This window comes from Sarcophilus harrisii, chromosome 1 (assembly GCF_902635505.1).
Source record: "Sarcophilus harrisii chromosome 1, mSarHar1.11, whole genome shotgun sequence".
NCBI lineage: Eukaryota > Metazoa > Chordata > Mammalia > Dasyuromorphia > Dasyuridae > Sarcophilus > Sarcophilus harrisii.
This window is the reverse complement of record NC_045426.1, coordinates 655819489-655844998: the sequence shown is the minus strand read 5'-3', so window position 1 is coordinate 655844998 and position 25510 is coordinate 655819489. Positions and strand designations below refer to the sequence as shown.

Genomic DNA, 25510 nt, shown 5'->3' with positions numbered 1-25510 from the left:
TACAATTGGACAAATCTACAGATTTGACTGGACTCAGTTTGCTTGTAACCATCTGGTATTAGAACGAACTAAAAATTTTCTTTTACTTGAATGCTTGGCAACAGTACAAGTGTTGCTAAAATATTCCACGTATTGAGGAACTGTTCTGAATTTCATAGTTTATCCAGAATCCTGTTTTGACATTTGCATTCATGGTGCAAAACAATTTGTAATATACGCTTGCAAAAATCTGACTTCTCACTTATTTGTTGTTTTGAAAAATGTAGTTGTCATAAAATGTTACTTGTGTTCATTTATAATTTCTTATTTTAACTGACTTGATAACTAAGTTAATTTTTTTTATCTCTTTTAATTTCTAACACAGCACATATCAATAGCTGCAAAGCACACAAAACAAAGCTCTTTGGAATTCTCAGTTTTTTACAATATAAAGTCCAAAAAACTTGAAAACTGCTAAGATAAATTAGATTCCTTCTCGACTGCGGTCTAAATTTCCCAGTAAATCATGTATTTATTTTGGTCAATTCCTGAGTACTTTTTCCAGTAACTTGGATCCCTATTTTGTTAGATGCATTCTCAATGATTTTATAACTCCTGTAGTGGAATTTACCTCTCTAGTTCTTCCTAGTGGATTTTTATTGCTAACAGATGTGGATTTATTTCATATATTGTAGCTTTGCTTCAATCAATGTTTGAGAGAGAGAGAGAGAGAGAGAGAGAGAGAGACAGACAGACAGACACAGACAGAGACAGACAGACAGAGAGAGACAGAAACAGAGACAGAGACAGAGAGACAGACAGATGTACTTTTAGACTAAGCTAAAAGCTTAGGGCAATGATTATCTTCACATTTATTCTATCTTCTTCAAGGACAGTTTACTCAGGGAAGTAATTTTTTCTCACGATCAAGGAATCGAAATATTGTCTCAGTGTGATGTACAAATCCAACATTTGTTTCTCCTACTTCACGAAACCTTTAGTTTGGAAGCAGTAAATAGTAATAAAGTCGCTTAAAATGCGAGTAATTTGAGAACTTCGTCAACTCTTAGAACATGTTCTAACCATGTTCTAAGAGTTAGGATTCCTAACTGTAATCTGAGGTCTCTGGGAAGAAATGGGAATTATAATTTCTTCTTCTAAAACTCTTTTGGATGCCATGTGTTCCCAACTTTCTCACAGGATTCAAGTGCATGCACATATTGTTTCTAAGTCAAAAAAAGCACCCGTCATTTACAAGATAGGGTAGACACTTACCTTGGCTGGTCCTCAGAAAGCACAGATGAGAAGGATAACATTCTAAAACATGGGACAGAACAGCTTTTGCTTTTTACACGCAGTCCATAGTTAGCATGGCAATGGGTCCTCCTTTAGGTGTTTAATGTAATAATCTTGTGATTTCTTCTAGGGTCCTTCCCTATATTCAATGATACTTTCAGAATCCTCTCTTCCCTTCTTTTACCTTTCCCTGGTTTTCAATTTGATTGATTCTGTAACTTAAATGATACACGCCCTTTGAGCATGCGTCTCCATCGTCCGGGAGTCCGAGACTATGTTGATCTTTTCTACTTATCTGTTTGTGTCCTATATTATCCGGAATAGTAAGATTTTGGAGGGCGCAGACTTTAAAAGGCTGATGCACTGAGGCCTAAAGCAGTAAGTCCTTTGTACGTAGGAATAAGCTCAAAAAAGGACAACCGTGTTTCCGCCCGGTTTCGAACCGGGGACCTTTCGCGTGTTAGGCGAACGTGATAACCACTACACTACGGAAACTAAACCTGTGGGAGTAAAGTCGTTAAAGCAGCCTCGTAAAAAAGTTCAGTTAAGATAAGTTTAACCACTTTTCCTGTGTCCGTGGTATTAAAATCCTTTGTACCCAGACTTAAGTTTGGGAAAGTCTTATACCTGTTATTAGCTATTTCCTCACCAGTCTTTTTTTTTTTTTTTTTTTTTTTTTTTAATCAGTTCAAACTCAGTCTCTCAGACAAACCGTAGATAACGAAGTCCTCTATCACACTTCACTCCCCACTGCTATTCAAGCTCCCGATCTTTTTCTCTCTCCCGGGTTTGTGGCTCAGTTCTTTGAAATTCATCGCTGGATCCACAAACGCTCCTGTACAATCCCGCGGAATCCCATTTTTGGCGGCTACTTCTCCCTCTCACCTTTAGAAAAATACAAGATACCTGTATGGAAGGATTTCGGGTCTAGAATTTGCAGGACACATGTCCCCTGGACCACAGGGCTATAGTATCCTACTGGTGGCCTTCTGGGATCAGCGGGGTTGACCCTCATTTTCACCTGCTGTTGTGTCTGTGGTAGCTTGCACTGGATTCTCTGCTGTGAGGGTCGCAAGGTGGGGTAACACCAGCGACTGGGTCACGCAGGCGCTAACTTCAAAACCGCTAATTACAAATCACTGCTCACTTTCCCCAATTCTCAGCTCCGCCAGCAACATTCCCAACAACTCGCCCTGATGTTGTGCCAACTTCTCTTAGCAAATCTCTTTGTAGGAGAAACCTCTAATTTCGAAGACTCCTGGATCTGGACGGATTGGGATTTCCTTGCTTTTCCTAACGTTGTATTGCCCAACTGGGTTTGTTAAGGGTGGAGGGAACTGAGTCTCTAATCCCTTGATTCCCCAACCTACAACAGTTGGTGAAATCACCTAATGGGGATTACAGCAGAGCGGGGGAGGTATAGATTAGTTAGGAAATTTGTATTTTGCCTGAAGGCTTTGGAAGGGCAACTGGCCGCACGAAGAAGAATGCTGTCTATACAACAGAAGGCCTCTCCAAAGCTAAGATTGCATTGCTTTGGAGGGAATCGAGGCATTGCTGAAGCAGTAGTCAACTCTGAGGATTCTAATTCTCCACCAAAAGACCGATGGAAAATAAGGAATTTCTCTTGGGTCCTTTTTCCCCTTTCCCTTCGGGGGTTCGCATTCTGAAGCAAAGTTACTTACTTAAGCACAGCAGGGAGCAGAGGCACAAATTTCATTACCTCCCTTTCCCTCCCACCAAATACACACAGAGTAAAAGGGATAGAAATCTTTTAGATAATCTTGATCGGTATCATGAGAAGAGCAGCTTTTGATGGATTCACATTGAGCAGTTTGAGAGTCTAGAGGTGGAGAAGAACAGACCCAGAGAGTCAAGTTTGCCTAGCAGAGACACTTTGAAGAAAGCGGTTTTCTTATTTTGGGAGGGCGGACGACAAGGCAAAGACTTTAGAAAAGAAAGACTGTGGGGTCTCGCAGTGTCGAGTACTGAATTCTCTTGTGCCTCATTATCAGTTTACTCTGTTTCCATTCTTCTCACTGACTCTGAGTGTTTGTAGAAGAATGTGTTACACTTTGTGGGATAGAGTGCATATATTTTGCAGCTGATTTGGTCCTACTTTACCATTTCAATAAATGCTTTAAGCTAATTAAATCTTTTGACTGACTGTTACTGGGAAGCAACACTCTCCTCCCCCTCCTCTCTTCTCTCGGTAGAGAGATCGAGTTTAAGCTACACATTGATGAGTGCAGATACACAATTGCGGGCCGTAGTAATTACCCCACTGGTGACCCAACTTTCCAGGGCTTTCTGGGAAGGAGAGGATAGCTCTCAAAGAGTATGTTATATCTAGAAGAGAAGGAAAATAATCATTACTATTTAGAGATAGGGAGAGAGCATTGCATGTGAGAGAGTTAGAGAAAGCTGAAAAGGAGGACTTTGCTGTTTTATTTCTTATGCATAGGAGAGTTGTGATTTTCCAAATAATATCTAGCCCTCCCATTCTTCACCCTCAAAGAAAAAAACTTTACAGACTTTATTGTAGCCACTGGAAGAATCTTCAAACCAAACCAAACCAAACCAAACCAAACCAAACCAAACCAAACCAAACCAAACCAAACCAAACCAAACCAAACCAAACCAAACCAAACCAAACCAAACCAAACCAAACCAAACCAAACCTTAAAAATGTTTCGTGAAGACGAGGTGGCCGAGTGGTTAAGGCGATGGACTGCTAATCCATTGTGCTCTGCACGCGTGGGTTCGAATCCCATCCTCGTCGTTTGTCGACACCGAGATTTTTGACAATTTGTACTTCAGCTGTCATGCAAATTTCTCATAGGCCTTAACTAGAGATAGCATTTCTCCAAGAGAACGTTGTACAAAAATACCTAAAAACCCAGAGTCTTCCTTCCTCCTTCAACTTAAAAGTTATACGCTCTCCTGCACCCAAGAGCAGTTTGTTAAAATTTTCAGTTTCTTTGGTTTCTTCTTAGCAATTAATCCAGACATTTGCCCTTCTTAGTTTCCCCATCAATAATTTGTCAATGCATAAATTTTCTGAGCCTTTGGTGAAAAGGTTTGAAAATAAAGAGACATAAAGTGGGGAAGGGGTGGAGGAGATTGAGGAATGGCGTTTTCGAAAGCTTTGCCCACGAAGAGGAAGATGTTATTTAGGTACTATGAAGCTGGAAAGCGTAAGTATATCAGGGAGAATTTGTGCTTTATGAGACAAGTACGAAGTTGGATTAGTTCGACAAAACTTTTGGCTTTAACAAGTCCTCTAGATTAGAGAATGTGAAAAATAATAGAGACTTATATGGGGGGGGAAAAATCACAAACATAGGCTCACTATGTCTTAAAAGAAATGACAGTAACACTTTCAGACCTGTTGTAGTCGTGGCCGAGTGGTTAAGGCGATGGACTAGAAATCCATTGGGGTTTCCCCGCGTAGGTTCGAATCCTACCGACTACGTGTTGTGAAGCTACTTCTGCAGGTAGTCAGATTTGGGATTTTATCATTTCTTTCAAGAAGCAGTATGGTGGTCGTTAATGGTTAAATGGATTTATTCAAGTCTTACACGTCAGGCACTTAAAGACCTCTGTTGATGTTGACCGTCAAGTCGATAGCTTTCTTGTGTCTCAATTTCCTCATGTGCAAAATGGGGATAAGCCGCTTTCCAGCCTTGACATAAGGATAAAAATCGAGAAAAGAATGGTAGGGTTTGTTATATTCACTGGGAGATAATATAGCTAACGCAGCGTATGACAGAGTTGGGATCCAGAAGGATCTTGCTAGAGAATTCAATAGGTATCAAATTCAATATTGAAATTCAATAGGTCTTACCAAAGAAAAAACTTCAGTGAGAAAGAAAAGTTTGAGCTTTGTCTTAGTGAACATACAATTTAAACTTGATTGATCACGTAGTAAAGATTTTCAGTTCAAATAAGGAAATGAAATAAAACCATTTTTAAAAAAATGAAATTGAAAGAACCTGTCACATGGACTTGATTTGGAGTGGAAATACTTCTCCCTTCGCCATCCTTAAAAGTACCTTTTTTTTTTTTTTTTTTTTTGCTTTTATGAAGAAGCAGGTGAGGAAGTATATATTGGCAATTCTTTGACTTTAAATACGCTCCCTCCTTTCTTTCCTGATATATTGAAGTTCACGAATTAGGTCCACATTTCTACCCCTTGCCTAGAATGCTTTCTATTCTTATCTATAATTTTGGAATGTAGTTCTCTTGAAGAATGAGATGACTTTCCACATTTCAATTCTCCACCTTTCCCAGTTTTAACCCCTCCTCCATTAATTTGCATACATTTTGTATATATTTATTTATGCACATGTTGATTTCCCATTGGAATTAATTTAAATCGAAATACTTTGAGAATCATGGACACATAGAATCGGGAGTGGCAGCGATTCCCAGACCATTTTGCTTTTTCAGTTCAGTTCTTACAAACCTTCTTATGAAGAAACAATTCCTGTGGAGAAAAAGCCAGTTATCCCCACCAATTTCCAATCAATAATTACATAAGGCAGTGTATCAGATGCAGCAGTGTACTCTAAGGAAGAGAGAGGAAGAAATATATGACAAGTAAGTCATCATCACAAGTAACTCGGCTCACATTCTGATAAGAGACAGTTCAGAACCCTGAACTCAGAACCAAGAGACTTGGGAACAACAGGGCTTCCAGCCCAGTGACTTCAGCCACAAGGATGGAAAGCAATTCCTGTGGAAGTGCATTCTGTCAACTGATCTTGAAAGTGCTACCACAGTTTCTAAAGGAAGTAAGTGCTTCCAGAATCCTTAGCACTTTCAAATCGTTCAACATCAGAACCCTATATTTTATCAGTGGAAATGAATTAAAGAAGAGACATTAATAGCTGTTTTGCTCCTGAACCCTAAGAAGCATGGAATTTTTCCATCTTGTAGCTGAAAACTTCCTGATATGTTGCCTCCTTCATTGGGACTCTCTCACCTATTGATGTCTCCACTGCTTAACAGTGCAATTTGCAAATATTAAGTACTTAATAAATGTTTTATCAATTCATTCATTCTTCCAGTAAGATATCAGCCTCTTGAGGTCAGAGGCAATTTGGTTTTCTTATCTTTAGTACCAGCCCAATATCTGGCATATCATATCTGGCATATCAAGCACTTTAAATAAATTCCTGTCACTTGTTAAATCAAAAAAATTTCTATCAGTTGTTGCCAGCTTTCACCCCAAAATGGCCATTCTTTCCACCTTATACTTAGTAATCAGACCTGCTATGTATGCAGTCAACATTGATTTACTCATGGATACAATCATGGTGCATCCATGATGCATTGACTGATATCTGAAACATTTGGGAATTTAAAGTTTCTTCTCTATTCCAAGAGACCAATACATGTGCGCCTGTATTTTATCAGCCCATCTCTCTTTCACTTAATCAAGATTCCACATCTTTTCTCCTTTTGTAAATTCAGGATCTTATGGGGGGTAGGGGAGCAGTAAGGCTGTTTGAAAAGTGTCCCTCACTAATCTTATTGATTAACTGAGTGAGAACTAATTTCTCACTGTCTCAGATGACCATTTGCAGGAAAATCACTGCTGAATAGAGACATCACTGGCTCAGGGCAAGATTGGTCTGATTAATGATGAGTTAATATTTATAGAACACTTTAAGGCTTGCAAAGCATATTATATATATATATATATAAACATAGTATACATCCAACATACATATACATATGTGATTTATTATTGGACTTAGGTAGCAGAACAACAAGGGGCATATTTTAATTCTGTCTGGATCCTACCACTGGGAGCAGCCAGAGGTCTTACCATTACCAGTCTTCAGAGTACGACTGGACACAGCCAGCCGTGTTCTTGAGAAGAAGAGTCTGGAGCCAGAGGAGAGGAAAAGAGAAGACAGCTTTATTGCCAATCAGTTACATGTTCAGGAACACCTTGCCTCGCCTCCTGCCTTCTTTTTTTATACCCTATAGCTCTCAGTGCCACATATAAGCCTAAAGAACTATAGCCAAATTAAAGCTGGGGAGGGTCTCCTCAGACCTTTGTGCTTGTACCTGCTCATTCATCATGCATAACAGCAAACACTCTGAAGTCCTCAACAATGGTCAAGGATTATAGTTTAAGTTTGACTGAAAAACAGACCCTGAGTACATGCACAATGAGACCTGTAAGTACCAATAGCAGTCCTGCTGGTACCCATTCTTATTCAATACTGTTATCTATCAACCTGATAAGTTGACCCTGCACTGACCCAGCTAGGTATTTTCTCATTTTCTCAGGCTAAGCCTTCAACAAGGCCCCTAACATAATTCAACTTCCATAGCTCATATATTTGATGTTGGAGAAAATGCTATTCTCCGTAGCACATGGGTGGTGTGTGTGTGTGTGTGTGTGTCTAAATCAGATGGATTTTTTTTTCAGAGAAAATGTTCAGTCTTCTGTAGACATAGGAAGTCTTCAAGTAGCAATGAGGGGAGACACATTTCAATGATTTCCTAGATACTATAAGGGTTTTATCTGAAATCAAATAAGTAGTTGTAGAAAAGATATATAAAAATAAACTACGTTGTCCTTCTCTGGCAGTCAAGTGGGCAGTGAGCATCCCAAGTGAGAATCATACCCCTACAGTAGATTCATTCCCAATGTTTATGACTAGGTAGGTCTTAAATCCTTATAACTTTGTTGCACCGTTTTTTAGAGAACACTTTAGGATACTGTCTTTAAAAATAATACATCTAGTCTGAGCTCTTTCTTGAGAGTCCTGAACAGAGGATATGAATCACTGGTTGAATTTACTAAGAAAAGACCTCAGGACAACAAAGGTAGGAAAGAAAAAGAATAGACTTAAAACAGCTGATATCAATGGGGGATAAGTACCTGTAAAATAAGTGGAGTAAACCTGTATCATTTCCAAGATTAGCTCTAACATTTACAAAATGTCCAAATATGTTATAATTGAAAGATATACCATTCTACAAGCAAAACAAAGGATTATTTTCTGGAAAATTTTAGTTACATGTGCCACAGAAAGCTTCAAAAGGGGTAATTTGGAGAAAAAAATCTTAACTGGAAAATCAGGATAATCCTTTAAATAGATGTGATCTAGAGAATGAGTATATGTAAAGGTTCATGCCCATGTATACTCCCTGTGTGTGACTAGATTCTTTGTTCCACTTGTAGTATTCTCTTAACAGCTAGACACAATTATATACTTCACTTCTTAATAGTACTGTTCTTAGATTTTGATAAACTGGTTGGGGTTTCAATAGTAGATGGCAGAAATTCTCCTCCCATAATAACCCAATCTGAGCTGGGAAATTGTTTTCCTTTTTGCATTTTAGCTTGTCCTCTCTCCTTCACAATCCCTTTACTGAATAGCCCAGACAAGTCATAGACGGTGGACATATATTTTAATAGCAATAATACATAGTTTGAAGGCTAAGACCAGGATTAAGCAGAACAGAAGAGGGTATAATCAGACTCACAGCCAGGGGAGGGTACTTGGATAGGTCTTCGAGACTGCTATCTGGACTCTGAGCCCTTCATCTGAAGTTGCTGGCACGTTCTCAACCCTCAGCTCCTCTCTGGTTTCTTGTTCACATTTTCCTCAAGAATTTTTCCATAAGAGTTTCTCCGCGGTCTTCAGTGATCACTTGAAGAAAAAGGGAAAAGGATTCTGGATCCAGTGCTGGGACTTGGATTTGATTGGAAATTGTTGCAGAGAGAATTAAGAAAATTGGCCAAGATTTCGGCTTCCTATCTGTGCCATCTTTGTTTCAGGACTCTACTCATTGCAACATCAGAGTCCGGGTTTCAAACCCCTCGATTTTTGTTTATAAACATACCCAGCGACAAGTATTAATGGAAATACTACTCTTTGCTCATGTAAAACACTATTATTAAGCGCTGGGCGACACTCAAAACAAATTTTAAAATGACAAAGCAGTCTGTTAACAAAGCAGTTAGAATAAGGACTTGGAATCATAAAATGTAAACACACTGACACCTAAAGGTTAATGAGAGCATTGTCATTCGATGTTTATAATAAGATTGGGGGAATGGAAGGGAGAGAGGAGCAAGGAAGGGAGAGAGGAGCAAGGAAGGAAAGAAAGAAGGAAGGAAGGACGGATAAACGGAAGGAAGGAAGGAAGGAAGGGTGTTCATCTGTGAAACGAATACTTAGTAGTCTCTGGTGGACTAAGCAGGGGGCTAGGGAGCTATGTGGTGGTTCGGTGAGTGCATAAAGGAAGAAGGGTTGAGATAGGATGTGAAGGCTTGGAGAAATTCTAAACTTTTCAAGTATTTAGAAAGATTCTCTTTTCCTCTGCTCCTAAAAGTTTGGCTCTTGGGGTTGTCAAAATCCAAAGGGCTCGTCCGGGATTTGAACCCGGGACCTCTCGCACCCTAAGCGAGAATCATACCCCTAGACCAACGAGCCGAGACACAAAGAGACCAGGCTCAAAAGCTCCTCTTCCTCTGTCATCCCTTTTCATCTTCCTCCCTCCCCCTACCCTCCTCCCCGAAATTAAGTCTCTTCAGATCAAAATTAGCTCTACTCCTTGATCCAGCGTTTTCTCAACCCAGGATACCACCACTTCCTCCCCAGCCAGGGGAACCTTAGACCTACGTGGTCTAGATACACCAAACACACTGCATCTAATTTGAGAATTTTGGCAACAGATACGGTGGGAGTGGAAGAAAAAAACTGGATGGAGCGCGGGGGAAAAAGCCTGCCCTTCAAGGATCAAACTCCCTACTGTAATCCCAGCTCCCCAGGTAACTGGGAAGGAGAATTTCATTTCATCTTGACCCTGGATCTACCCCATGCTTCTCCAACTTTCCCAAGGGATTCAAGTGCATGCTTACATTTTTTCCCTAAACCAATGATTTCTTTCCTTCACCGACAGCATTGCATTAGACCCTTGATGGTTCTGAAACTTTCCACTATTAGCTAGACTGGCCTTCAGGAAACACGATTCTTCTATAACACAGTGAACTCCTTGAGAACAAAGAGATATTTATTTACTTCTTTTTGTTTGTTATCTCTCTCGCTAGCACTCTGAAGAGTGACTGGCACATAGTAGGCGCTTGTTTGTTAACCGAATTTCCTATCTTCTAAACTCTACTCAGTAACCTATTCTTCCCCGAAAACGTCCCACATCTCCGGAACTAAAAGGATTCTGTCCTCAAACGATTGTTCAAAGACATCTTTTTGTCCAGCTATTGCTCTTCGCCTTTTCTTTCGTTTGTCTGTTCGAGTCCCCTGTTACTCGCTATTAATGGTAATGGCTTGGTGGACAGAAAATGAGTCATTTTTCTCCATTATAGGCGTAGAGCAGTGGTTCTCAAATCTTTGTTTTCAGTATCTTCATGTTGTTTAAAAAAAACTATCGAGGATCTGTTCAAAGAGTTTTTGTTCACGTAGGTTATGTTTATAGCTATTTACTATATTAGAAATAAAAAATAATTTTGAATTTGTAGACCCTCTGAAAGGGTTTCAGAGACCCCAACAATTCTTTGGACTACACTTTGAGGACCACTGGCGTAGAGTGTTTCACACAGTAGTACCTCACATAGCTGGCCCTCGATAAACATCTGCTGAATTCGACTATCCATCTTTTATGGTTTCCCTGGTGCTTGTTATTTTCAGCAAATTCCCGACGTAGAGACCGAATGGGTCTTTCCTTTGTGAAAAGCCCGCTAACGTAGAACCAATTTGGTCTCATCTAAAATAATGAGACGCCTTGTTTCCGCCCGGTTTCGAACCGGGGACCTTTCGCGTGTTAGGCGAACGTGATAACCACTACACTACGGAAACCTGCTCCGGCGGCACTTCACCCAGTCCAGTTCTGGAAGAATTTGAGACAGTTTGAACAAACTTGCCCCTAGCCCAGAGTCGTTCTGGATGCTATGAATTAGGAACATCTCCACAGAAGTTTCACTTGAATCCAGTTTCAAAGGCTGTGAGGAAGCAGTCGACAAACAATTGGGTGGAGTACTAAGGCGGGTAAATTCAGGAAAAGTGGAGACGTAGAAATTTCAGATAGAAATGTTTTTTCTCCTAAGGCCTGAGATGAATGTCTCATGAGTCATTTGGAATCAACAACTACAATTAAAAGCAGGAAACAAGAAGATCGTGAGACTTCCTCCTCTGAGGGCTTCATCATGATGAAGAAGACTGGAACATCTAGAGTGTGAATGAATCTCAGGGGTTGTGGCGGCTTCTTTTTTCCCCCTGCCTTTATAATCTTGGAAACAAACCGCAGGTAGCCTACCTCGGCTCTTATCTGATCATCTCCCAAATATAGCAGAAATTCTGGTGACTAACCAGAGTCCTGAGCAGGAAGAGGTTTATTAAGCAAATTCCCGAGAAAGAAAAGTCTGATCTGACTAGTACTGTCCTGGGCGCCGCAGGAGATGAACAGGGCTTAAATAAAGACACATGGTCCCGTTATTTTGAAGCCAGAGCCTGGTAGCAAACGCTGCCCTAACTTTCCCAACCAAACCAGCTTTCTTCCCAACTCACCATGTCTTGACTCGTTTTGCTACGCTGAAGGCACTTCTCTAGATCTATCCAAATTTGCAACCTTTAAAGGGCATCTAGAAAACTCTCCGCTTCAGTACCATTGAATTTCCCTCTCCTCATCTAATTCTAATTACAATGGCGCATCCTCAGTGAACTTGCATGATCCATAGTGTCTAGTATAATCCTGAACTACCCACAAGGGGTTTAATGCAAACTGTCTCTATTTCTATAACAATTACTCTTTGAAAGTTATCATCAAGGTGGGTTTCCGTAGTGTAGTGGTTATCACGTTCGCCTAACACGCGAAAGGTCCCCGGTTCGAAACCGGGCGGAAACAGATGTCTTTTTGGACCAAATTCTCCACAAACCCCGACGTGGGGTTTTCAAAATGGAAGGAGCCCTTCGAATTGCGTACTACGCCGGGAATATGCGGAAGGTTGTGAACCTGGGTAACTGGAATTACCTTGGCTATAATTAGACAAGTTAAGAAGAAAGGAGAGAGGGGACGAATTCACGGTTGCATCTCAGAATTCTTACCCCAAGTTTCACTAAACGGGACACCACTGCCTTAATTGTTCTCCGACTGAGTCACCCAGGCCATTAGCTCTCATAAATGTTTTCTGAAGATCAGTCTAGCAAATGTTGGAAGATGAAATCGTGAAATTCTCCTTCCTAGTTCCCTGGGGATCTAGTGTTACCGTTTGATGTTAGTGTTTGGTGTCTCTAGACAGGGTCCCCTGGCTTGGGAGGAAGTGGTGGTGTCCTGTGGTGACCGAGCGTGGGATCAGGAAATGGTGCTGAATGTGCCCTTGGACTATTTGATCTGGAAAGACTGAATTTCCGAAGAGACAGTTGTTTCAGGGTTTGGAACCCTGAAGGCAGGGAAGAGGGGAAGGAAGAAGAAGGAATACTTTTGAATTTAGCACTTTTTCAACTTGGCTCGTTGGTCTAGGGGTATGATTCTCGCTTAGGGTGCGAGAGGTCCCGGGTTCAAATCCCGGACGAGCCCTTTAGATTTTGGCAACAGTCCAAGAGACAAACTTTGAGAGTCCGAGGAAAGAGACTTACTGAATACTCCCTCCCTTCATACCCTACCTCTCGCTTTATGCATTCACCATTCCTGACTCTTAAAAGCGTTCTTTTGACTTCACAAATGAACGCCCAAGTGCGGGCCTTGAGGAAGTGATTTTCTTGCATTAACAATATGGTCGGTTTTTTTTTGTTTTTTGTTTTTAAAGACTCTTCCTCCTTCCACACACCCTACTCCTCCTTGATTTTTTCAACCACGTAAGGTTGTCTCTCTCCCGACCAAGGAGACAAGCTCACCTTTGGGATGGTGCAGAGGATGTAGCACTGGGCCTAGAATCAGAAAAACTTTAATTCAGATGAGGTCTGAGACACTAGCTGTATGATCTCAGCCAAATTACCGTGGTGATAAAACCGGTGTTTGTAAAGTCTTTCCAATTTTATCATCATCATCATCATCATCATCATCATCATCATCAAGCAACTGTGAGTGAAGTGAGTGGAGGTTGGAGAGAGACAACTACTAAGCACTCGAACAAACACGAAGGAACATTCCACTGTCCTTATAAGGAGAAAAGCAATTCTGGAAATTTCTGAGGCTTCAGAATTCCAAATATTTCAGATGCCAGACACCACTCAAGACAGTTCACCTTCCTTGAACTTTATCAACACAAGAACCCGTGAGAAACCAGGCTTTCCGAGCAAAGGAGAAGATAAAGTGATGTTTCCCAATTCCTCAGAGAATGTCTCTTCAGATCAATAACTGTAGGCTGCAGATTTCAGAGAGGCATGGAGAGACTTAGATGAACTGATGCTAAGCGAAATGAGCAGAACCAGGAGATCATTATACACAGCAACAAGATTATATGATGATCAATTCTGATTGGAGGTGGCTCTCTTCAACAATGAGATGATTCAGACCAATTTAATGGTCTTGTGATGAAGAGAGCCATCACCCAGAGAGAGGACTATGGGAACTGAGTGTGGTTCACAACATAGCATTTTCACTCTTTTTGTTGTTGTTTGCTTGCATTTTATTTTTTCTTACTTTTTTTCTGGTTTGATTTGATTTTGCTTGTGCAGCAAAATAACTGTATAAATATGTATGCATATACTGATTTAACATATATGTGTGTGTATATATGTATATATGTGTGTGTATATATATATATATATATATATATATTTACCATATATTGGACTACTTGCCATCTAGGGGAAGGGGTGGGGAAAGAGGGGGAAATTGGAACATAAGGTTTTGCAAAGGTTAATGTTGAAGCATTACCCATGCATGTTTTGAAAAATAAAAAGCTTTAATAAAGAAAAAAATAAAAAGACGAATGGAGAGGCAACAAAAGCACAGGAGAGACGTGAAACAGGGAAATGTGCAGCTGAAAGAAGTATGAGGTATCAAAACCTCAAAGAGAAACGACGAGGATGGGATTCGAACCCACGCGTGCAGAGCACAATGGATTAGCAGTCCATCGCCTTAACCACTCGGCCACCTCGTCTCCGACATTCCAGCTGCATATTTTAGAATTTTTTTTTTGTTTTGACTGAGATGTTCTTTCTGTTTGAAAAATTATTATTAATTTTTTTGGGGGGGAGGGGAGAATGGAGACTGGATACGTCTAATCTGGAAAATCACTGCCGTCCGAGACACAAAGAAGTTTTACAGGGTCTTCACTTTTGGCCTTTCGCCTGTTTCACGTCCGTTGCTTTTTCCATGCCTCTAAATTGAAAACGATTGTTTTCCTTCTCTTCCAAGTGTAACGCACTATCTGGGAACTACCTTCCGAATCCTAAAATACCTGCAAGACTGGGACCCCAGCAGGCCACCCACTACGCTAGGGTGTTAAGGGTATTCTGTGTATCCGAACTCGTCAACTAACACAGTTTAAGAATTCCTCACTGGGGAGCGTCCATAATTAGCTGAAATCAGAGTTGAAAATGGCGAAGTATTTATAATTAGCTGCAAAATATACCCATTTCCCTTACCATTTATAACATACTCTCCCTCAAACACTCAGTGTTTGAATCAACGAAAAGAATGGAAACAAATAGAATAAACTGGTAGTGAGACATCCAAATTACGAATTTATTTTCCTGAGAGAATTTGGTTCAATATCCATTATGCCATCTCCATGCTGCACTCTGCATTTGTTCCACTTCTCAAAACTTGTCTCTGCCTTTTTGGGATTTTGTCCCCATAACCCTCTTTTTAATTAAAGTGTGACTGATTACCCGTGTCCCACTGTCAATAGTAGTCTTTCTCTTCGAATACTCAAAGAAATGACATGTCTACTTCATTTCATAATTTCATAAATTATCAAACCACCGGCATAGATAGCTCTCTTTTCATTTGATGCAAATCAAGATCATTAAAACAGTTTCCAACCCAATTACTCTGTGTGCATTTGTGAGGATGGGGGGTAGAGCTGGAAGAGCAGGCAAGCTTTCTGCAGGATGGAAATTCTATTCTTGGCTAGCTTGGATTGTACGATGCAAAGTGCCGATGGAAAAGGGAGGAGGAGCCTAACCAAGCATAGTAAGAGACTAACTTGGCACATAAATTTAGCTAGAAGTGAAGATTAATTGTTAGCATTTTTGTCCGATCCACCTCCTTGCCTGAAAACTCTTTTCTTCACTTTAAAATTCAACTTTTGTTTGCCTCTTGATTTTTCTATCTCTAAACAATGTTTAGCTCCAGCTATCTGCCAAGTTAGAGGTCAGCTTGGTTAGGTTGATACCTACAAGTACCATAATGCCAAAGACGGGGGTCCCACACACAAATTACTCTTTCCAGACAACAGGAGGAATTAGGTGGAACCAGAGACTGAGGCTGTTCTACAGTGAATGGAATGTTAACTCGTCTTTCTGCCACTTTTCATCGAGGCGTGGTAGCATTTTCAAGAGCATTTGTTTTTGAGTTGAAATGAAAACACTTGCATGGGATTCTCTTTAAGTCAAAGCTTTGGTTTCAAAAAGCACAAGTAACTAATTGGCAGTTAGGGTTAGGGTGAAGAAAACTTATAAACCTTAGTTCTGGCTCTAATCCATGTTTAAAATGTGAAGGCAGCTAACCATATGATCTTTTTCGGACGGTAGCCTAATCACAGGGTTTGTTAAAAGCAGAATTAGTCACAACAATTTGGTTACCTAGGTTCAAAGAACTATTTGCTGGGAAGTGCTCCTTCTGTAGGCTCAGCAAATCTAAACATACTTATATTAGTGATTTTAGAAAATGGTTATTAGTAATTTCATAAGCTAGTCTAGGGTCCAGGATCAGTATACAGAATGTTCCCTACAGTAAGTCAACTACCCATATAAAAAAACACTTTAAGCATCAGTTCAGGGGTTCCCACCTCACTGCCAGTACTCTCACTCCTGATGATAAACTTTTCAGAAAGTTGGACATCTGGGTTGGAACTAAGGAGCATCAACTGACAGCATCACCAATGGGGGACTTCCTATTATTCTGTCAACAAGAGGACACAAGCCTTCAATTATTTCCATACCAATTGCTTTGATATCACTTTGGAACAGAGTTGAAATAAGTTTCTATGCTAGGAGCTGTTATGCAAGCAACTTGGCAACAAGGAGACAGGGATCAGTTTCCTGGAGGAGGTTCATTAAGGCATAAAGGTACTTGGCTTAATGAAAAAATTAGTAGTATGTAGCACAGTCATTTCTGTTAGTGGGATTGCTTCTGGATGTTAATAAACAAGGTGATTGCTTTTGGCAACTACTTCTAGGTACTTACAATATCACAGCATTGTATAACATAACAATAACCACAGCATATGAATCAGAGACAATGTCTGTGACAGTTGAATCTCAAAAGCAAAGCAGGTTAACGTTCAATTTAGGGAAAAGACTACCAAAGAATCCATTGAGCAAAAAATCCCTGTCAAAGCTCCCAGTGGCTAAACCCTTCTAAAGAAGATGATGTCTTGAGCAGTAGGCAGAAAGACATGAAGAGATCCTGATTATCCAGGAGAACTCAGGTTATCCAAACCAATCCAAACTTTTCGAAGAGCAATCTAAAATTATGTTCAAATTAAATGGTTTATATTTTCGACTCAGCAATACTATTCTAGATCTGTTTCCAAAGATGGTGGGGGAAAGGAAAATAACCTATATGTTCTAAATTATTTATACCAGTTCTCTTTGTGGTGGCAAGGAACTGGAAATTGTGGAATGTTTATCAGTTGGGGAATGACTGAACAAGTTGTCATATATGATTGTGATGGAATGCTACTTCTTCTGAGAAATGACTGCCTTAGAAAAACATAGACTTGATAATTAAATGCAAAATGAGCAGAAGCAAGAGAATGTTGTGTACACCAATACTGTTTTAAAAGCAACTTTGAGTGATTAAGTCATTCTGACTATCATAAATATCTAAATAAACTATGAAGGCTTTATAAAGGAAGATAATATCTGCATCCAGGGAAAGAATTGATAAACAGAAATATGTACCAAATTTCACACATGAACACACACATTATGTTTGTATGTGTACATACCTAAATATACACACATGTGTGTCTAATGGTATGGGATGGGAGAGAAAACAAGAAAAAAGAAAAGAAAGTTACATGATAGCTTTATTATATATTTTAAAAGAATAGCAAGTTGTACATAATATATTAATAAATCATTAATAAATCACATACAATCATCTTCCTGCTCATTCAATTATGTTATAAAAATGCTTGTTTTATTTCTTAAGTTCAGTATAAATTAATTTTTTTAAAAAAAGAAATTACTTATTCAAGCATTTTCTGCTTCATGTTTCATTAGCCATGCTAATGAACAGAGCCATGCTCATTACAACGAAGTCTGGTTTCAGGCATCATTTTAATGTTGTGGCATATGAGCCCTTTCATCTCAGAGGCAGGGATGAATGAGGTGGAGACTCATAGGGTGTGAAAAGAGCTCCAGTTTATTATGCCCTACAGCCTTGTTGATATACATTTTTGCAAGCTGAGCAGCACGTGGACAGTAGGCAAATCCCAGTCACCATTCAGAGAAACAGCTCGTGGGCATTGCCTATACATGGTATCTACCAACGGGAGGAGAACCAATCCAGCAATTCAACAGCTGGCTCAAAGGCGAGAGGCCCTGTTCAGGCATCCCAGTTTCACATAGCCACTGTCTGTGACCCTCAGCTTGCACCTGTTCCTACAATCACAAATCAATGCTTGTTGCTCAACAAGGGTGTTTCTGCAATGTGGCAGAAAACATTGTGCATCAAAGATCGAGGTGCCCTCAGTACTCCCTCTTAGCAGGGTCCCACAACTCAGCAAGTTTATATTTCCTGAGTAAGTCCAAACAATTGTGTTCAAGGTCGACTTTTTATTTTAAACTGGCTAGGAATATTATTTACACTTAAAGTTTCTGAGGTCTTGGTTCAACATGGATTGGGTTGGTTGCTGTCACTGCATTTAAGGCCACCTCCAGTCATCCTGATTTGCATCCTGCCACTGGACTTAAATGGCTCTGAAAGAGGAAGTGGAGCTTGGGAATTTGCACAGACCATCTTCACTTAAGTCCAATTCATTTACAAGTCATGGCATCACCTTCCTGATGTTATGGTCCTTTTCAAGAATGAAGGACAAACAACAGCAACCACAATGTAGAGAGGACTATGAGGTTTATGAGAATCAAATAAAAAGATTTGAATTTTTTTATTTTTTCCCATTCCACTTCCATCATCCACTCTGTTAGGCTTTCCCCTATGTCTATCACCTTCATATATTATCCTGTTAGTTCTCTTCTTTCCAACAGATGCTCGCTGGCTTTTCTCTTTGGTAAACTTCCTTCAACTTGTCTCAACACAAATCTTCACTGTGGCAGTTGTGACCAAACTTAGCATATAACAAACCCTAGTATAAGAAAAACACTAATGTTATCTATTGAGAACGGCACAGAAGATTCTGTAGTTTAATCTCCAAGGGAAAGATTCTACCAAAACAAAATAGACCAGAGAAACCAGGGAGAAATTTAACTGCAATTTAGTCATATACAAAGACTCAAACAATTAGCCCTCAAACTAAAAGGTATCCAACAATATGCATGCGAACTCTAGAGAATATAGAACTATGATGCAAATTCATTTTGCTTTATTCTCCTTCAAATCAATTACTATTGTTAATTTTGTACCTGTCCTCCCCCATTTATTCTCTCCTTTCATTGTGTTCCTCCTCAAAAGTGTTTTCCTACTGACTATTCCCTCCCCCAATATTTTCCTCCAAAACAGACTAAGTCCTGTGAGAGATGTAGAAGACCCTTAACCAAAATGACTACTTAAAGATCACTCAGTAGAAAGCAGAAAAGTTATTTATTAATAAATTCTCATGAGAATGAGCAATTCCACTGCGAGGAGGGAAAGAGAGAAAGCTCGCAGTAGAAGGGCTAAAGATTCAGGAAAGATATACAGTTTTTATAGGTTTGGTTACAAAGGATTACATCATAGATTGGGGAGCATTGAGAAATAGGTGCCCTCTCCCCTAAATGAATGTTAAACATTGGTGCCAAAGGCAGATTAGAACGGAATGAATGCTTCCAGAGGAATCATCAGTCAGACCTTCAAACTTCAGATTACTGAGCTGACTGCATTTATTTAATCTAAATATTGATGACATTGAACAAGGATAAATGTCATCATTTCTGGTTAAGTAAATATATCTAAAGTTTTAAGTAAATATTGGCTTGCACACATCGTACTTATGCAGGTCATAGAGACATAGAAATAATAAAATACAGAAAAAGAATTCATACATTTCTGTAAGTTCTTCACCTTATCTCTCTCTATTTCCCACAGACCTAAATGACCAGTAGGTTTTCAACCTTTGCTGTGACCCATTTACTTTAAAAACAAACAAATAAAATCTTCTGTGAGTAAAACAAGGCTACCCACTCAAGAATATTTTGCTAAAAATGAAAATGTACCTTTAGCAAAAACGAAAAGAGAAATCAAGGGAATTAGAACAATGAAAGAAGAAATGGAATTCATTTTTTTTTGCAAATATTTAATATTTTATTTAGGAAACCTAAGAGTCAATCAAAATATTAACTGGTCAGGTTATGGGTGATGAGATAGATTCACATCAATTATTGGCAATTTTGCTTCTTTTTTTATTATTATAACTTTTCATTGACAGTACATATGCATGGGTAATTCTTTACAACATTATCCCTTGCACTCACTTTTGTTCGATTTTTCCCTTCCCTCCCTCCACCCCCTCCCCTAGATGGCAGGCAGTCTTATAGATGTTAAATATGTTACAGTATATCCTAGATACAATGTGTGTGCAGAACAGAACATTTCTCTTGTTGCACAGGAAGAATTGGATTTAGAAGGTAAAAAATAATTTTGCTTCTTATTAACAAAATTTAGTGGGAAGAGTTAGAGAAATTCCACCCAAGAGAATTATAGAAAAAACATAAAAACAAAAACAACAACAAAAAAAACCTTGTACATCCAAGAACTGTATGAATTCAAATATAAAACATTTTTCAAAAATAAAGCTAAAACTATGCAATTGTGAAGACAATTGTTCCCGGAGATGGTTGAATGAAAACAATAAAATTCCTAACATTATCTAAATGAATTTCTTTATTCAGTGCTGTACCAACCGAACTACCAAGGAAACAGTTTATAGAAGTAGGAAAAAAAAAAGAAAATTCATATGGAGGAAGAAAGAATCTAAGAATAGTTCAAGAATCTAGGGGATAATGATGAAAAATGTAAGGAGAAAAAGAATCTATCTGTACCAAAGCTCAACTAAAACAACACTCACAAAAATGATTCAGTACTGGTTTTAAAAAAGAGGGCAATCAGTGGAACAAATTAGATACAAAATTTACAGAACAAATGTTAGAGTACCACAATGTTACATAAAATCCCAGACATTCCCACTCACCCCCTCCCTACCCAATTACTGGGGAAAGTAAAAAAAAAAAAAAAAAAAAAAAGACTGCCAAGGGCTTCAGTCTGGCAGAAATAACTTTTATAGCAATAATTCTTAAAATTTTTGGATTAAGGAGCTTTTTACATTCTTAAAAATTGAGGACCTCAAAGAAGCTCTGTTTATGTGATTTACATCTATTGATGTTTACTCTCAGCGACTGATTTCGAGAAATATATTAACATGTTTATTTACACATTTAAATAACAAGTATAAAGCCTAGACATTAATATAAACAATATGTTTTATAAAAATAGTTATATTTTCCAAAATAAAAGAATATCAAGAAAAGTTATATTGTTTTATTTAAATTTCTTACATGCAAATTGCAAATTGCACTATGAGTGTAAATGTTAACACGGTGATTCCAGGATAAATTATTAGATTCAAAACAATGATTCGACAGTTTGAATATTTTAGCACCACTCGTGCTTGTTATCTAGTATTCAAATAAAAGAGAAAAGAAGATTGGCACGTACATATTGCATTTATTCCTGATTTTTTTTTTTAAAGGCAAAACCAAAACCTGTCTCAGACCACTTTCCTGAAGACATCAGAACCTTGTACAACCCCGAAGGCTGTTTAGTCTCCACATAAACATGCCATTGACAAAATTCTATTTAAATTTCATAAATGCATAGCATCGCCTCTGCGGAAATATATATATGACAATAAGGTATAGATGTCATGAAAATGGATACGGTTGAAATGCTTCAACATTCTGGTTTCCTCTCTGCAGAACATACAAAAAAACAAGAAAACAACCCCATCGCAAAATATAATGGAAAGATAACTGGCTCGTTTTTTCTACCAGTTTGAAAGTTTGCCATTTGTAATGAGATCTGGGTAGAAATTTGGCTTTAAATGGTGTAAATTTAGAACTCCTGCAGGTGCTCAGTAGCCACTCTTAGCTTGATTCCTCCTCAAATCCAAATGTTGGTTTATTTAAAACTTGAAATGTGCTTTTGCTCTAATAGGAAATCTCCTTTTTCACCTATACTCACTTTTCTGAGCATAGCTGGAATTTTCAAAAGAATTCCCAGTTGGTAGGAGTTCATAATTCTCTAGCTCATGGTTGAATTATCTTATTATTTTTCTCTTCAAATTTAAGCAGCATGCTAAGAAATAATTTACTTATTTTTGAGAATGAGCTGTCTCCATTTATTTAAGGACTTTACTGGGGGGGTTCTCTCCAGAAGTGGGTTTCCGTAGTGTAGTGGTTATCACGTTCGCCTAACACGCGAAAGGTCCCCGGTTCGAAACCGGGCGGAAACACTTAACCTTTTGGATTAGAGAAGTACTCGGCTAAACAGTCTGGTTTTTCCACCCTAGGATAACTTTCCCGGCTATTAAAACATCGGAAGTAACAGCAGTTAATTTAGGTTTGTGCGGAGCCATCCTCTGCAAAAATCCTAGAGTGTATCCTGATTGATATTCAATAAGCAGTGTTGGAAATGAACAAATTTTGGCGGGTTCTGGCAAGCTAGCCTTGAGCACGGTCCAATCAACATGTGCGTTTGTTTCTCTGATACAAATTCAGCTAATTCCTGGGTGACACATCACCAATAAATTGGTCCCTTGGTGTTGGATATTTTGTGCTATGGCCAACTTTGAGCACCTCTTGTGCTCTCTGGCTCTGCAACAACTGTGGCAGAGAAAAGGGGATAGGCGATATTAAGGTTCATAAGGTTTTCAGAATATCTTTAAATATTAAACTTTTCTCTTGGTACTCTAATGAGATATTTGTCTAATGACTGATGAGAAAACAGACTATTGGAGTAAATGGTATTAATTTGACATCCTCATGAATGAAGGCAAAAGACAAGTTATAGTTGAATAAAAAGATGATCCATAAATTATCTTTTGAGAGGTGAACAGTTGACAAATTAGTTTTTAAAAAACCGTTTTTAAAAATATGTATCTATCTCATATTATGATGCTCATGATAAATAAACATTTATTAAAAGATCATCACGAAAAGCTTAGGGATAGCTGAGTGAAGTGGATAGAGGGCTTGGAGTGGAGTCGGGAGTATGAGTACAAATATGACCTCTCACCTCTTGCTAAATAAATACATACTAAGTATATTTATTTAAATTTACATTAAATTTTCTTTTACAGTAAAATTTTATTTTACAATGTCCAAAGCACTAAATGAATCTAAGAGGGGGTAAATAAGGGAGTTGGAGGACAAGTAATAATAGGAGAGACTTGTCTATTTTCTCGTAGGGAATAAAGTCAGGACTATGGGACTCAAGTGTATATGAGAAGAAAAACAATTCGAACCAGGAACTTCTAGAGTGATTTTACCTCCAAAGGACCAAGGAGACAAACAACTCCTTAAAAATTTGATCTACTATAACAATGAAATTAGAAGCACATTTGCCACAAAACAAGTGAAAAAGAACGCTGCAAAGTTACAGAGAACAAATTTAGCACTCAAGGAAGAGATATAAGATTCCATTTCCCCTCACTATTTTGCATAACTGCGATGGAATTTAAGACTCTGAAACATTGTACACATGATTACATTTTTAAAATTCTACTGGCTTTGTTGTTGTTTTAATAATTGGAACACCAGCCCTGAAATCAGGAGGACCTGAGTTCAAATTTGACCTTAGACGCCTACCACTTCATAGTTGTGTGACCCTGGGCAAGTCACTTTACCAATTGCCTCAGCAAAAAAAAAGAAAGAAAGAAAGAAAGAAAGGGGGGGAAAGCTATAAAGAATAGCACGCTGTGAGGAGAAGAGATGCAGGGAAAATTAAGCTAGGTATTTTAAAATAAGAGATAACAATACAATTTATTAAAAGAAATCAAAACTAATCGCCTTGTAACCTGCCTTTTTGTAAGCACTTTGCAAAACTTAAAGCACTACGTACACGTTATAATAATTATTATATTTTGATTAAGAAATCAACAGACAGCTCCTGAAAAAAACTTAGGAGATTGATGGAAGGATGTTAAACCTTATTGCTTTATTGGACTGGATATTATATAAAAGTCTTCAAATCGTAAAATTGGGAAATGATAGTTAAAAAAAAAAAAACTAAGCCTAACTTGCCGTGACTCGGATTCGAACCGAGGTTGCTGCGGCCACAACGCAGAGTACTAACCACTATACGATCACGGCACGCCACTCTGGCAGATGAGAAGCTGTTCTTTCAATTTAAATTTTGTAAGGTTTATGTCGATTCCTTTATTTCAAATTCTGCATTTTTCCTAATAATAGTTGTGTTGAGATACTCTTAGTTGCTCGGTTACACACAAACAGTTCCCACGGACTACTTGAAATCGTAAAGCTCCGAAAACAGGCAACTGGCCACACAAGACGGGTAACAAACAGATAAACAATTGTCTGTGTACAGTGGACACCATCACCCAGACTGGGAACACAAAAGAACCCTCCTTTCTCTCTCCTACCACTTGCGGAAAGTCCGGAACCCACCTCTTCCTTGTTGGATCACAGACAACAGTTCGCATTTTCTTTTTCTTTCTGCCCGCCCCGCTCCATTACCTAACGTCGGTCTTTTGTTTGGATCATTATGTTGGCTGAATCCAACCTATTTTGGACCCTTACCGCGACTAGAGGGAAATAAAGAAGAGCTGACTGGTACATGAACCATTCGAGGATTTCCCCTCTCAGGTACCTGCATACTAAAGAGAGTAACTCTTCTCTCTCCTTTCATTTCAAATACGATCTCTTTTTCCCTCTGAAATAGCAAGTCGAGATCTTCGTGGAAGCAGATGCTTTGTCACTCTCCCATTCTTTCTGAAGGCGTGAGCGATACTTGGCTTTCCAGTCTGCCTCTGATGACCCTTCGTTTGAAAGCCGGTGTAGAGCAGAGAAGACACCGGCTAACCGGAAAGTAAGGCAACATTAGCATAATAGATATTCTTTGCGTTGTTAAGGATATACTTATTTCAGGGGATATGGGGTAACAGTGCACCAAGGGAGAAACTTTAATTCCATTTTTATGAAACAAGTATTTACAATGCTTGAAAGTCCTATTTTCCATTGTATTTGGGGTGTTTATTTCGTGAAAAGTCAAAAGACAGATTTTACAGCATATAGTTCACATCTTAAGTGGACGTGAACGAGGGTGTGGTAAGAGATTTTTCCCAGGACATCTTTTCCCATTCTAGGAGGATGAAACAGGTGCAAGTTGGTTTGTAGGAGCGCTTAAAAGGAGATTTTCCAAAGAATACATTTTTCTCTAATGAGCTCAGTTTCCTCAGCAAGGGTCAACCCAACTAATAGAAACACCAGGGTAGAGCAGAGATAGTAGGAAGGATAAGCCAAGTAGGCAGGCTACTAAGGTACACATCAAAAAATATCTTTATAAAACATATATATCTTATAAATATATCATCTATGTTATAGATGATATATTTATATGTATTGTATAGCAATATAATATATAATCATAAATTTATCTTTCTTTTTCTTTTTTTTTACTAAGAGAATTGGGGTTAAGTGACTTGCCCAGGGTCACACGGTTAGGAAGTGTTAAATAATTGAGATTAGATTTGAACTCAGGTCACCTTGACTTCAGGGCTGATATTCTATCCCATTGCGCCACCTAGCTGCCCCTAAACCACATATTTTTAATGCCGAAAAGTCAAGTTCTTTATGGTAAGTTCTTTATGGTATTTACTTGCATTTACTGACCAAAATAT

At 38.7% G+C, this 25510-nt stretch overlaps 10 non-coding genes across 10 annotated transcripts; 5 read left to right on the top strand and 5 right to left on the bottom strand.

Moving 5' to 3' along the window:
- Positions 1 to 1697: 1697 nt before the first annotated feature.
- On the bottom strand, positions 1698 to 1770 carry TRNAV-AAC. The gene has a single exon. It is a non-coding gene; the product is annotated as a tRNA-Val (tRNA).
- Positions 1771 to 3975: 2205 nt separating this feature from the next.
- TRNAS-GCU lies at positions 3976 to 4057 on the top strand. The gene has a single exon. It is a non-coding gene; the product is annotated as a tRNA-Ser (tRNA).
- Positions 4058 to 4668: 611 nt separating this feature from the next.
- TRNAS-AGA lies at positions 4669 to 4750 on the top strand. Its single transcript has one exon. It is a non-coding gene; the product is annotated as a tRNA-Ser (tRNA).
- Positions 4751 to 9668: 4918 nt separating this feature from the next.
- Positions 9669 to 9740, bottom strand: TRNAP-AGG. The gene has a single exon. It is a non-coding gene; the product is annotated as a tRNA-Pro (tRNA).
- A 1307-nt stretch (positions 9741 to 11047) lies between these two features.
- Positions 11048 to 11120, bottom strand: TRNAV-AAC. Its single transcript has one exon. It is a non-coding gene; the product is annotated as a tRNA-Val (tRNA).
- A 972-nt stretch (positions 11121 to 12092) lies between these two features.
- TRNAV-AAC lies at positions 12093 to 12165 on the top strand. The gene has a single exon. It is a non-coding gene; the product is annotated as a tRNA-Val (tRNA).
- Positions 12166 to 12765: 600 nt separating this feature from the next.
- TRNAP-AGG lies at positions 12766 to 12837 on the top strand. Its single transcript has one exon. It is a non-coding gene; the product is annotated as a tRNA-Pro (tRNA).
- Positions 12838 to 14283: 1446 nt separating this feature from the next.
- TRNAS-GCU lies at positions 14284 to 14365 on the bottom strand. The gene has a single exon. It is a non-coding gene; the product is annotated as a tRNA-Ser (tRNA).
- A 7667-nt stretch (positions 14366 to 22032) lies between these two features.
- On the top strand, positions 22033 to 22105 carry TRNAV-AAC. The gene has a single exon. It is a non-coding gene; the product is annotated as a tRNA-Val (tRNA).
- A 1786-nt stretch (positions 22106 to 23891) lies between these two features.
- Positions 23892 to 23963, bottom strand: TRNAH-GUG. The gene has a single exon. It is a non-coding gene; the product is annotated as a tRNA-His (tRNA).
- Between the last annotated feature and the right edge of the window lie 1547 nt (positions 23964 to 25510).